Source organism: Osmerus eperlanus, chromosome 23 (genome assembly GCF_963692335.1).
Source record: "Osmerus eperlanus chromosome 23, fOsmEpe2.1, whole genome shotgun sequence".
Lineage (NCBI taxonomy): Eukaryota > Metazoa > Chordata > Actinopteri > Osmeriformes > Osmeridae > Osmerus > Osmerus eperlanus.
Window position 1 is genome coordinate 12,389,068 of NC_085040.1, and position 12,500 is coordinate 12,401,567.

The 12,500-nt window shown below is 46.5% G+C and overlaps 13 non-coding genes across 13 annotated transcripts; all 13 read left to right on the forward strand.

Moving 5' to 3' along the window:
- Nucleotides 1-95: 95 nt before the first annotated feature.
- Nucleotides 96-167, forward strand: trnap-ugg (transfer RNA proline (anticodon UGG)). The gene has a single exon. It is a non-coding gene; the product is annotated as a tRNA-Pro (tRNA).
- Nucleotides 168-1,037: 870 nt separating this feature from the next.
- On the forward strand, nucleotides 1,038-1,109 carry trnap-ugg (transfer RNA proline (anticodon UGG)). The gene has a single exon. It is a non-coding gene; the product is annotated as a tRNA-Pro (tRNA).
- Nucleotides 1,110-1,734: 625 nt separating this feature from the next.
- trnap-agg (transfer RNA proline (anticodon AGG)) lies at nucleotides 1,735-1,806 on the forward strand. The gene has a single exon. It is a non-coding gene; the product is annotated as a tRNA-Pro (tRNA).
- A 285-nt stretch (nucleotides 1,807-2,091) lies between these two features.
- Nucleotides 2,092-2,163, forward strand: trnap-agg (transfer RNA proline (anticodon AGG)). The gene has a single exon. It is a non-coding gene; the product is annotated as a tRNA-Pro (tRNA).
- Nucleotides 2,164-3,391: 1,228 nt separating this feature from the next.
- trnap-ugg (transfer RNA proline (anticodon UGG)) lies at nucleotides 3,392-3,463 on the forward strand. The gene has a single exon. It is a non-coding gene; the product is annotated as a tRNA-Pro (tRNA).
- A 625-nt stretch (nucleotides 3,464-4,088) lies between these two features.
- On the forward strand, nucleotides 4,089-4,160 carry trnap-agg (transfer RNA proline (anticodon AGG)). The gene has a single exon. It is a non-coding gene; the product is annotated as a tRNA-Pro (tRNA).
- Nucleotides 4,161-4,445: 285 nt separating this feature from the next.
- Nucleotides 4,446-4,517, forward strand: trnap-agg (transfer RNA proline (anticodon AGG)). Its single transcript has one exon. It is a non-coding gene; the product is annotated as a tRNA-Pro (tRNA).
- Nucleotides 4,518-6,232: 1,715 nt separating this feature from the next.
- Nucleotides 6,233-6,304, forward strand: trnap-agg (transfer RNA proline (anticodon AGG)). Its single transcript has one exon. It is a non-coding gene; the product is annotated as a tRNA-Pro (tRNA).
- Nucleotides 6,305-7,326: 1,022 nt separating this feature from the next.
- Nucleotides 7,327-7,398, forward strand: trnap-agg (transfer RNA proline (anticodon AGG)). The gene has a single exon. It is a non-coding gene; the product is annotated as a tRNA-Pro (tRNA).
- Nucleotides 7,399-7,683: 285 nt separating this feature from the next.
- Nucleotides 7,684-7,755, forward strand: trnap-agg (transfer RNA proline (anticodon AGG)). The gene has a single exon. It is a non-coding gene; the product is annotated as a tRNA-Pro (tRNA).
- Nucleotides 7,756-9,575: 1,820 nt separating this feature from the next.
- Nucleotides 9,576-9,647, forward strand: trnap-agg (transfer RNA proline (anticodon AGG)). The gene has a single exon. It is a non-coding gene; the product is annotated as a tRNA-Pro (tRNA).
- A 1,022-nt stretch (nucleotides 9,648-10,669) lies between these two features.
- Nucleotides 10,670-10,741, forward strand: trnap-agg (transfer RNA proline (anticodon AGG)). The gene has a single exon. It is a non-coding gene; the product is annotated as a tRNA-Pro (tRNA).
- Nucleotides 10,742-11,026: 285 nt separating this feature from the next.
- Nucleotides 11,027-11,098, forward strand: trnap-agg (transfer RNA proline (anticodon AGG)). Its single transcript has one exon. It is a non-coding gene; the product is annotated as a tRNA-Pro (tRNA).
- Nucleotides 11,099-12,500: the final 1,402 nt, after the last annotated feature.

Here is a 12,500-nt window from a genome sequence, read left to right on the forward strand (position 1 = left end):
GTAGATCGGGGTGATTTTCTGCAGAAGTTTCTCGAACTCTTTTTGTCTACGCATGTTTTGTGACAACAAATCGATCAAAGCAGCAACCAGAACATGGCTCGTTGGTCTAGGGGTATGATTCTCGCTTTGGGTGCGAGAGGTCCCGGGTTCAAATCCCGGACGAGCCCTTTACAGTATGCTGTTGAAGGAGGTAACCTGGCAAAGAGGGCTCCTGTTCTCTTCCCAAATCAGTCCTTTTCCAAACGTAGATCAAGGTGATTTTCTGCAGAAGTTTCTCGAACTCTTTTTGTCTACGCATGTTTTGTGACAACAAATCGATCAAAGCAGCAACCAGAACATGGCTCGTTGGTCTCGTGGTATGATTCTCGCTTAGGGTGCAGGGAGCCTTTGTCTAAGCATGTTTTGTGACAACAAATCGATCAATCGAATCAGCAACTAGAACGTGGCTCGTTGGTCTAGGGGTATGATTCTCGCTTAGGGTGCGAGAGGTCCCGGGTTCAAATCCCCGACGAGCCCATTACAGTATGCTGATGAAGGAGGTAACATGTCAAAGAGGGCTCCTGTTCTATTCCCAAATCAGTCCTTTACCCAACGTAGATCGGTGTGATTTGCTGCGGAAGTTTCTCCAGCTCTTTATGTCTAAGCATGTTTTGCGACAACAAATCGATCAAAGCAGCAACCAGAACATGGCACATTGGTTTCGTGGTATGATTCTCGCTTAGGGTGCAGGGAGCCTTTGTCTAAGCATGTTTTGTGACAACAAATCGATCAATCGAATCAACAACTAGAACATGGCTCGTTGGTCTAGGGGAATGATTCTCGCTTAGGGTGCGAGAGGTCCTGAGTTCAAATCCCGGACGAGCCCTTTACAGTATGTTGTTGAAGGAGGTTACTTGGCAAAGAGGGCTCCTGTTCTATTCCCAAATCAGTCCTTTACCCAACGTATATCGGGGTGATTTGCTGCAGAAGTTTCTCTAGCTCTTTTTGTCTACGCATTCTTTGTGACAACAAATCGATCAAAGCAGCAACCAGAACATGGCTCGTTGGTCTAGGGGTATGATTCTCGCTTTGGGTGCGAGAGGTCCGGGGTTCAAATCCCGGACGAGCCCTTTACAGTAAGTTGTTGAAGGAGGTTAGTTAGTGAAGAGGGCTCCTGTTCTATTCCCAAATCTGTCTTTTACCCAACGTCGATCTGGGTGATTTGCTGCAGAAGTTTCTCCAGCTCTTTTTGAATATGCGTGTTTTGCGACAAAAAATCGATCAATGCAGCAACCAGAACATGGCTCGTTGGTCTTGTGGTATGATTCTCGCTTAGGGTGCAGGGCGCCTTTGTCTAAGCATGTTTTGTGACAACAAATCGATCAATCGAAGCAGCAGCTGGAACATGGCTCGTTGGTCTAGGGGTATGATTCTAGCTTAGGGTGCAAGAGGTCCCGTGTTCAAATCCAGGATGAGCCCATTACAGTATGCTGTTGAAGGAGGTAACCTGGCAAAGAGGGCTCCTGTTCTATTCCCAAATCAGTCCTTTTCCAAACGTAGATTAAGGTGATTTTCTGCAGAAGTTTCTCGAACTCTTTTTGTCTACGCATGTTTTGTGACAACAAATCGATCAAAGCAGCAACCAGAACATGGCTCGTTGGTCTCGTGGTATGATTCTCGCTTAGGGTGCAGGGATCCTTTGTTTAAGCATGTTTTGTGACAACAAATCGATCAATCGAAGCACAAGTGGAACATGGCTCGTTGGTCTAGGGGTATGATTCTCGCTTAGGGTGCGAGAGGTCCTGGGTTCAAATCCCGGACGAGCCCATTACTTCTACAGCCCATTGCTGTAGAAGGAGGTAACCTGGCAAAGAGGGCTCCTGTTCTATTCCCAAATCAGTCCTTTTCCAAACGTAGATCGGTGTGATTTGCTGCGGAAGTTTCTCCAGCTCTTTATGTCTAAGCATGTTTTGCGACAACAAATCGATCGAAGCAGCAACCAGAACATGGCTCGTTGGTCTCGTGGTATGATTCTCGCTTAGGGTGCAGGGATCCTTTGTTTAAGCATGTTTTGTGACAACAAATCGATCAATCGAAGCACAACTGGAACATGGCTCGTTGGTCTAGGGGTATGATTCTCGCTTAGGGTGCGAGAGGTCCTGGGTTCAAATCCCGGACGAGCCCATTACTTCTACAGCCCATTGCTGTAGAAGGAGGTAACCTGGCAAAGAGGGCTCCTGTTCTATTCCCAAATCAGTCCTTTTCCAAACGTAGATCGGGGTGATTTTCTGCAGAAGTTTCTCGAACTCTTTATGTCTACGCATGTTTTGTGACAACAAATCGATCAAAGCAGCAACCAGAACATGGCACATTGGTTTCGTGGTATGATTCTCGCTTAGGGTGCAGGGAGCCTTTGTCTAAGCATGTTTTGTGACAACAAATAGATCAATCGAAGCAGCAACTACAACATGGCTCGTTGGTCTAGGGGTATGATTCTCGCATAGGGTGCCAGAAGTCCTGGGTTCAAATCCTGGACGAGCCCATTACAGTATGCTGTTGAAGGAGGTAACCTGGCAAAGAGGGCTCCTGTTCTCTTCCCAAATCAGTCCTTTTCCAAACGTAGATCAAGGTGATTTTCTGCAGAAGTTTCTCGAACTCTTTTTGTCTACGCATGTTTTGTGACAACAAATCGATCAAAGCAGCAACCAGAACATGGCTCGTTGGTCTCGTGGTATGATTCTCGCTTAGGGTGCAGGGAGCCTTTGTCTAAGCATGTTTTGTGACAACAAATCGATCAATCGAATCAGCAACTAGAACGTGGCTCGTTGGTCTAGGGGTATGATTCTCGCTTAGGGTGCGAGAGGTCCCGGGTTCAAATCCCCGACGAGCCCATTACAGTATGCTGATGAAGGAGGTAACATGTCAAAGAGGGCTCCTGTTGTATTCCCAAATCAGTCCTTTACCCAACGTAGATCGGTGTGATTTGCTGCGGAAGTTTCTCCAGCTCTTTATGTCTAAGCATGTTTTGCGACAACAAATCGATCAAAGCAGCAACCAGAACATGGCACATTGGTTTCGTGGTATGATTCTCGCTTAGGGTGCAGGGAGCCTTTGTCTAAGCATGTTTTGTGACAACAAATCGATCAATCGAATCAACAACTAGAACATGGCTCGTTGGTCTAGGGGAATGATTCTCGCTTAGGGTGCGAGAGGTCCTGAGTTCAAATCCCGGACGAGCCCTTTACAGTATGTTGTTGAAGGAGGTTACTTGGCAAAGAGGGCTCCTGTTCTATTCCCAAATCAGTCCTTTACCCAACGTATATCGGGGTGATTTGCTGCAGAAGTTTCTCTAGCTCTTTTTGTCTACGCATTCTTTGTGACAACAAATCGATCAAAGCAGCAACCAGAACATGGCTCGTTGGTCTAGGGGTATGATTCTCGCTTTGGGTGCGAGAGGTCCGGGGTTCAAATCCCGGACGAGCCCTTTACAGTAAGTTGTTGAAGGAGGTTAGTTAGTGAAGAGGGCTCCTGTTCTATTCCCAAATCTGTCTTTTACCCAACGTCGATCTGGGTGATTTGCTGCAGAAGTTTCTCCAGCTCTTTTTGAATATGCGTGTTTTGCGACAAAAAATCGATCAATGCAGCAACCAGAACATGGCTCGTTGGTCTTGTGGTATGATTCTCGCTTAGGGTGCAGGGCGCCTTTGTCTAAGCATGTTTTGTGACAACAAATCGATCAATCGAAGCAGCAGCTGGAACATGGCTCGTTGGTCTAGGGGTATGATTCTAGCTTAGGGTGCAAGAGGTCCCGTGTTCAAATCCAGGATGAGCCCATTACAGTATGCTGTTGAAGGAGGTAACCTGGCAAAGAGGGCTCCTGTTCTATTCCCAAATCAGTCCTTTTCCAAACGTAGATTAAGGTGATTTTCTGCAGAAGTTTCTCGAACTCTTTTTGTCTACGCATGTTTTGTGACAACAAATCGATCAAAGCAGCAACCAGAACATGGCTCGTTGGTCTCGTGGTATGATTCTCGCTTAGGGTGCAGGGATCCTTTGTTTAAGCATGTTTTGTGACAACAAATCGATCAATCGAAGCACAAGTGGAACATGGCTCGTTGGTCTAGGGGTATGATTCTCGCTTAGGGTGCGAGAGGTCCTGGGTTCAAATCCCGGACGAGCCCATTACTTCTACAGCCCATTGCTGTAGAAGGAGGTAACCTGGCAAAGAGGGCTCCTGTTCTATTCCCAAATCAGTCCTTTTCCAAACGTAGATCGGTGTGATTTGCTGCGGAAGTTTCTCCAGCTCTTTATGTCTAAGCATGTTTTGCGACAACAAATCGATCGAAGCAGCAACCAGAACATGGCTCGTTGGTCTCGTGGTATGATTCTCGCTTAGGGTGCAGGGATCCTTTGTTTAAGCATGTTTTGTGACAACAAATCGATCAATCGAAGCACAACTGGAACATGGCTCGTTGGTCTAGGGGTATGATTCTCGCTTAGGGTGCGAGAGGTCCTGGGTTCAAATCCCGGACGAGCCCATTACTTCTACAGCCCATTGCTGTAGAAGGAGGTAACCTGGCAAAGAGGGCTCCTGTTCTATTCCCAAATCAGTCCTTTTCCAAACGTAGATCGGGGTGATTTTCTGCAGAAGTTTCTCGAACTCTTTATGTCTACGCATGTTTTGTGACAACAAATCGATCAAAGCAGCAACCAGAACATGGCACATTGGTCTAGGGGTATGATTCTCGCATAGGGTGCCAGAAGTCCTGGGTTCAAATCCTGGACGAGCCCATTACAGTATGCTGTTGAAAGAGGTAACCTGGCAAAGAGGGCTGCTGTTCTATTCCCAAATCTGTCATTTACCCAAGGTCGATCGGGGTGATTTGCTGCAGAAGTTTCTCCAGCTCTTTATGTCTAAGCATGTTTTGTGACAACAAATCGATCAAAGCAGCAACCAGAACATGGCTCGTTGGTCTCGTGGTATGATTCTCGCTTAGGGTGCAGGGAGCCTTTGTCTAAGCATGTTTTGTGACAACAAATCGATCAATCGAATCAGCAACTAGAACGTGGCTCGTTGGTCTAGGGGTATGATTCTCGCTTAGGGTGCGAGAGGTCCCGGGTTCAAATCCCCGACGAGCCCATTACAGTATGCTGATGAAGGAGGTAACATGTCAAAGAGGGCTCCTGTTCTATTCCCAAATCAGTCCTTTACCCAACGTAGATCGGTGTGATTTGCTGCGGAAGTTTCTCCAGCTCTTTATGTCTAAGCATGTTTTGCGACAACAAATCGATCAAAGCAGCAACCAGAACATGGCACATTGGTTTCGTGGTATTATTCTCGCTTAGGGTGCAGGGAGCCTTTGTCTAAGCATGTTTTGTGACAACAAATCGATCAATCGAATCGATAACTAGAACATGGCTCGTTGGTCTAGGGGAATGATTCTCGCTTAGGGTGCGAGAGGTCCTGAGTTCAAATCCCGGACGAGCACTTTACAGTATGTTGTTGAAGGAGGTTACTTGGCAAAGAGGGCTCCTGTTCTATTCCCAAATCAGTCCTTTACCCAACGTAGATCGGTATGATTTGCTGTGGAAGTTTCTCCAGCTCTTTAGGTCTAAGCATGTTTTGTGACAACAAATCAATCAAAGCAGCAACCAGAACATAGTTCGTTGGTCAGGGGTATGATTCTCGCTTTGGGTGCGAGAGGTCCCGGGTTCAAATCCTGGACGAGCCCTTTACAGTAAGTTGTTGAAGGAGGTTATTTAGTGAAGAGGGCTCCTGTTCTATTTCCAAATCTGTCTTTTACCCAACGTCGATCGGGGTGATTTGCTGCAGAAGTTTCTCCAGCTCTTTTTGAATACGCGTGTTTTGCAACAAAAAATTGATCAATGCAGCAACCAGAACATGGCTCGTTGGTCTTGTGGTATGATTCTCACTTAGGGTGCGAGAGGTCCTGGGTTCAAATCCCAGATGAGCCCATTACAGTATGCTGTTGAAGGAGGTAACATGGCAAAGAGGGCTCCTGTTCTATTCCCAAATCAGTCCTTTACCCAACGTAGATCGGCGTGATTTTCTGCGGAAGTTTCTCCATCTCTTTATGTCTAAGCATGTTTTGTGACAACAAATCGATCAAAGCAGCAACCAGAACATGGCTCGTTGGTCTTGTGGTATGATTCTCACTTAGGGTGCAGGGATCCTTTGTCGAAGCATGTTTTGTGACAACAAATCGATCAATCGAAGCAGCAACTGGAACATGGCTCGTTGGTCTAGGGGTATGATTCTCGCTTAGGGTGCGAGAGGTCCCGGGTTCAAATCCCGGACGAGCCGATTACTTCTACAGCCCATTGCTGTAGAAGGAGGTAAGCTGGCAAAGAGGGCTCCTGTTCTATTCCCAAATCAGTCCTTTTCCAAACGTAGATCGGGGTGATTTTCTGCAGAAGTTTCTCCAGCTCTTTAGGTCTAAGCATGTTTTGTGACAAAAAATCGTTCAAAGCAGCAACCAGAACATGGCTCGTTGGTCAGGGGTATGATTCTCGCTTTCGTGCGAGAGGTCCCGGGTTCAAATCCCGGACGAGACCTTTACAGTAAGTTGTTGAAGGAGTTTATTTAGTGAAGAAAGCTCCTGTTCTATTCCCAAATCAGTCCTTTTACAAACGTAGATCTGGGTGATTTTCTGCAGAAGTTTCTCGAACTCTTTTTGTCTACGCATGTTTTGTGACAACAAATCGATCAAAGCAGCAACCAGAACATGGCTCGTTGGTCAGGGGTATGATTCTCGCTTTCGTGCGAGAGGTCCCGGGTTCAAATCCCGGAAGAGCCCATTACTTCTACAGCCCATTGCTGTAGAAGGAGGTAACCTGGCAAAGAGGGCTCCTGTTCTATTCCCAAATCAGTCCTTTTCCAAACGTAGATCGGGGTGATTTTCTGCAGAAGTTTCTCGAACTCTTTTTGTCTACGCATGTTTTGTGACAACAAATCGATCAAAGCAGCAACTAGAACATGGCTCATTGGTCTAGGGGTATGATTCTAGCTTAGGGTGCAAGAGGTCCCGTGTTCAAATCCAGGATGAGCCCATTACAGTATGCTGTTGAAGGAGGTAACCTGGCAAAGAGGGCTCCTGTTCTATTCCCAAATCAGTCCTTTTCCAAACGTAGATTAAGGTGATTTTCTGCAGAAGTTTCTCGAACTCTTTTTGTCTACGCATGTTTTGTGACAACAAATCGATCAAAGCAGCAACCAGAACATGGCTCGTTGGTCTCGTGGTATGATTCTCGCTTAGGGTGCAGGGATCCTTTGTTTAAGCATGTTTTGTGACAACAAATCGATCAATCGAAGCACAAGTGGAACATGGCTCGTTGGTCTAGGGGTATGATTCTCGCTTAGGGTGCGAGAGGTCCTGGGTTCAAATCCCGGACGAGCCCATTACTTCTACAGCCCATTGCTGTAGAAGGAGGTAACCTGGCAAAGAGGGCTCCTGTTCTATTCCCAAATCAGTCCTTTTCCAAACGTAGATCGGTGTGATTTGCTGCGGAAGTTTCTCCAGCTCTTTATGTCTAAGCATGTTTTGCGACAACAAATCGATCGAAGCAGCAACCAGAACATGGCTCGTTGGTCTCGTGGTATGATTCTCGCTTAGGGTGCAGGGATCCTTTGTTTAAGCATGTTTTGTGACAACAAATCGATCAATCGAAGCACAACTGGAACATGGCTCGTTGGTCTAGGGGTATGATTCTCGCTTAGGGTGCGAGAGGTCCTGGGTTCAAATCCCGGACGAGCCCATTACTTCTACAGCCCATTGCTGTAGAAGGAGGTAACCTGGCAAAGAGGGCTCCTGTTCTATTCCCAAATCAGTCCTTTTCCAAACGTAGATCGGGGTGATTTTCTGCAGAAGTTTCTCGAACTCTTTATGTCTACGCATGTTTTGTGACAACAAATCGATCAAAGCAGCAACCAGAACATGGCACATTGGTTTCGTGGTATGATTCTCGCTTAGGGTGCAGGGAGCCTTTGTCTAAGCATGTTTTGTGACAACAAATAGATCAATCGAAGCAGCAACTACAACATGGCTCGTTGGTCTAGGGGTATGATTCTCGCATAGGGTGCCAGAAGTCCTGGGTTCAAATCCTGGACGAGCCCATTACAGTATGCTGTTGAAGGAGGTAACCTGGCAAAGAGGGCTCCTGTTCTCTTCCCAAATCTGTCATTTACCCAAGGTCGATCGGGGTGATTTGCTGCAGAAGTTTCTCCAGCTCTTTATGTCTAAGCATGTTTTGTGACAACAAATCGATCAAAGCAGCAACCAGAACATGGCTCGTTGGTCTCGTGGTATGATTCTCGCTTAGGGTGCAGGGAGCCTTTGTCTAAGCATGTTTTGTGACAACAAATCGATCAATCGAATCAGCAACTAGAACGTGGCTCGTTGGTCTAGGGGTATGATTCTCGCTTAGGGTGCGAGAGGTCCCGGGTTCAAATCCCCGACGAGCCCATTACAGTATGCTGATGAAGGAGGTAACATGTCAAAGAGGGCTCCTGTTCTATTCCCAAATCAGTCCTTTACCCAACGTAGATCGGTGTGATTTGCTGCGGAAGTTTCTCCAGCTCTTTATGTCTAAGCATGTTTTGCGACAACAAATCGATCAAAGCAGCAACCAGAACATGGCACATTGGTTTCGTGGTATGATTCTCGCTTAGGGTGCAGGGAGCCTTTGTCTAAGCATGTTTTGTGACAACAAATCGATCAATCGAATCAATAACTAGAACATGGCTCGTTGGTCTAGGGGAATGATTCTCGCTTAGGGTGCGAGAGGTCCTGAGTTCAAATCCCGGACGAGCACTTTACAGTATGTTGTTGAAGGAGGTTACTTGGCAAAGAGGGCTCCTGTTCTATTCCCAAATCAGTCCTTTACCCAACGTAGATCGGTATGATTTGCTGTGGAAGTTTCTCCAGCTCTTTAGGTCTAAGCATGTTTTGTGACAACAAATCAATCAAAGCAGCAACCAGAACATAGTTCGTTGGTCAGGGGTATGATTCTCGCTTTGGGTGCGAGAGGTCCCGGGTTCAAATCCTGGACGAGCCCTTTACAGTAAGTTGTTGAAGGAGGTTATTTAGTGAAGAGGGCTCCTGTTCTATTCCCAAATCTGTCTTTTACCCAACGTCGATCGGGGTGATTTGCTGCAGAAGTTTCTCCAGCTCTTTTTGAATACGCGTGTTTTGCAACAAAAAAATGATCAATGCAGCAACCAGAACATGGCTCGTTGGTCTTGTGGTATGATTCTCACTTAGGGTGCGAGAGGTCCTGGGTTCAAATCCCAGATGAGCCCATTACAGTATGCTGTTGAAGGAGGTAACATGGCAAAGAGGGCTCCTGTTCTATTCCCAAATCAGTCCTTTACCCAACGTAGATCGGCGTGATTTTCTGCGGAAGTTTCTCCATCTCTTTATGTCTAAGCATGTTTTGTGACAACAAATCGATCAAAGCAGCAACCAGAACATGGCTCGTTGGTCTTGTGGTATGATTCTCACTTAGGGTGCAGGGATCCTTTGTCGAAGCATGTTTTGTGACAACAAATCGATCAATCGAAGCAGCAACTGGAACATGGCTCGTTGGTCTAGGGGTATGATTCTCGCTTAGGGTGCGAGAGGTCCCGGGTTCAAATCCCGGACGAGCCCATTACTTCTACAGCCCATTGCTGTAGAAGGAGGTAAGCTGGCAAAGAGGGCTCCTGTTCTATTCCCAAATCAGTCCTTTTCCAAACGTAGATCGGGGTGATTTTCTGCAGAAGTTTCTCCAGCTCTTTAGGTCTAAGCATGTTTTGTGACAAAAAATCGTTCAAAGCAGCAACCAGAACATGGCTCGTTGGTCAGGGGTATGATTCTCGCTTTCGTGCGAGAGGTCCCGGGTTCAAATCCCGGACGAGACCTTTACAGTAAGTTGTTGAAGGAGTTTATTTAGTGAAGAAAGCTCCTGTTCTATTCCCAAATCAGTCCTTTTACAAACGTAGATCTGGGTGATTTTCTGCAGAAGTTTCTCGAACTCTTTTTGTCTACGCATGTTTTGTGACAACAAATCGATCAAAGCAGCAACCAGAACATGGCTCGTTGGTCAGGGGTATGATTCTCGCTTTCGTGCGAGAGGTCCCGGGTTCAAATCCCGGAAGAGCCCATTACTTCTACAGCCCATTGCTGTAGAAGGAGGTAACCTGGCAAAGAGGGCTCCTGTTCTATTCCCAAATCAGTCCTTTTCCAAACGTAGATCGGGGTGATTTTCTGCAGAAGTTTCTCGAACTCTTTTTGTCTACGCATGTTTTGTGACAACAAATCGATCAAAGCAGCAACTAGAACATGGCTCATTGGTCTAGGGGTATGATTCTAGCTTAGGGTGCAAGAGGTCCCGTGTTCAAATCCAGGATGAGCCCATTACAGTATGCTGTTGAAGGAGGTAACCTGGCAAAGAGGGCTCCTGTTCTATTCCCAAATCAGTCCTTTTCCAAACGTAGATTAAGGTGATTTTCTGCAGAAGTTTCTCGAACTCTTTTTGTCTACGCATGTTTTGTGACAACAAATCGATCAAAGCAGCAACCAGAACATGGCTCGTTGGTCTCGTGGTATGATTCTCGCTTAGGGTGCAGGGATCCTTTGTTTAAGCATGTTTTGTGACAACAAATCGATCAATCGAAGCACAAGTGGAACATGGCTCGTTGGTCTAGGGGTATGATTCTCGCTTAGGGTGCGAGAGGTCCTGGGTTCAAATCCCGGACGAGCCCATTACTTCTACAGCCCATTGCTGTAGAAGGAGGTAACCTGGCAAAGAGGGCTCCTGTTCTATTCCCAAATCAGTCCTTTTCCAAACGTAGATCGGTGTGATTTGCTGCGGAAGTTTCTCCAGCTCTTTATGTCTAAGCATGTTTTGCGACAACAAATCGATCGAAGCAGCAACCAGAACATGGCTCGTTGGTCTCGTGGTATGATTCTCGCTTAGGGTGCAGGGATCCTTTGTTTAAGCATGTTTTGTGACAACAAATCGATCAATCGAAGCACAACTGGAACATGGCTCGTTGGTCTAGGGGTATGATTCTCGCTTAGGGTGCGAGAGGTCCTGGGTTCAAATCCCGGACGAGCCCATTACTTCTACAGCCCATTGCTGTAGAAGGAGGTAACCTGGCAAAGAGGGCTCCTGTTCTATTCCCAAATCAGTCCTTTTCCAAACGTAGATCGGGGTGATTTTCTGCAGAAGTTTCTCGAACTCTTTATGTCTACGCATGTTTTGTGACAACAAATCGATCAAAGCAGCAACCAGAACATGGCACATTGGTTTCGTGGTATGATTCTCGCTTAGGGTGCAGGGAGCCTTTGTCTAAGCATGTTTTGTGACAACAAATAGATCAATCGAAGCAGCAACTACAACATGGCTCGTTGGTCTAGGGGTATGATTCTCGCATAGGGTGCCAGAAGTCCTGGGTTCAAATCCTGGACGAGCCCATTACAGTATGCTGTTGAAGGAGGTAACCTGGCAAAGAGGGCTCCTGTTCTCTTCCCAAATCTGTCATTTACCCAAGGTCGATCGGGGTGATTTGCTGCAGAAGTTTCTCCAGCTCTTTATGTCTAAGCATGTTTTGTGACAACAAATCGATCAAAGCAGCAACCAGAACATGGCTCGTTGGTCTCGTGGTATGATTCTCGCTTAGGGTGCAGGGAGCCTTTGTCTAAGCATGTTTTGTGACAACAAATCGATCAATCGAATCAGCAACTAGAACGTGGCTCGTTGGTCTAGGGGTATGATTCTCGCTTAGGGTGCGAGAGGTCCCGGGTTCAAATCCCCGACGAGCCCATTACAGTATGCTGATGAAGGAGGTAACATGTCAAAGAGGGCTCCTGTTCTATTCCCAAATCAGTCCTTTACCCAACGTAGATCGGTGTGATTTGCTGCGGAAGTTTCTCCAGCTCTTTATGTCTAAGCATGTTTTGCGACAACAAATCGATCAAAGCAGCAACCAGAACATGGCACATTGGTTTCGTGGTATGATTCTCGCTTAGGGTGCAGGGAGCCTTTGTCTAAGCATGTTTTGTGACAACAAATCGATCAATCGAATCAATAACTAGAACATGGCTCGTTGGTCTAGGGGAATGATTCTCGCTTAGGGTGCGAGAGGTCCTGAGTTCAAATCCCGGACGAGCACTTTACAGTATGTTGTTGAAGGAGGTTACTTGGCAAAGAGGGCTCCTGTTCTATTCCCAAATCAGTCCTTTACCCAACGTAGATCGGTATGATTTGCTGTGGAAGTTTCTCCAGCTCTTTAGGTCTAAGCATGTTTTGTGACAACAAATCAATCAAAGCAGCAACCAGAACATAGTTCGTTGGTCAGGGGTATGATTCTCGCTTTGGGTGCGAGAGGTCCCGGGTTCAAATCCTGGACGAGCCCTTTACAGTAAGTTGTTGAAGGAGGTTATTTAGTGAAGAGGGCTCCTGTTCTATTCCCAAATCTGTCTTTTACCCAACGTCGATCGGGGTGATTTGCTGCAGAA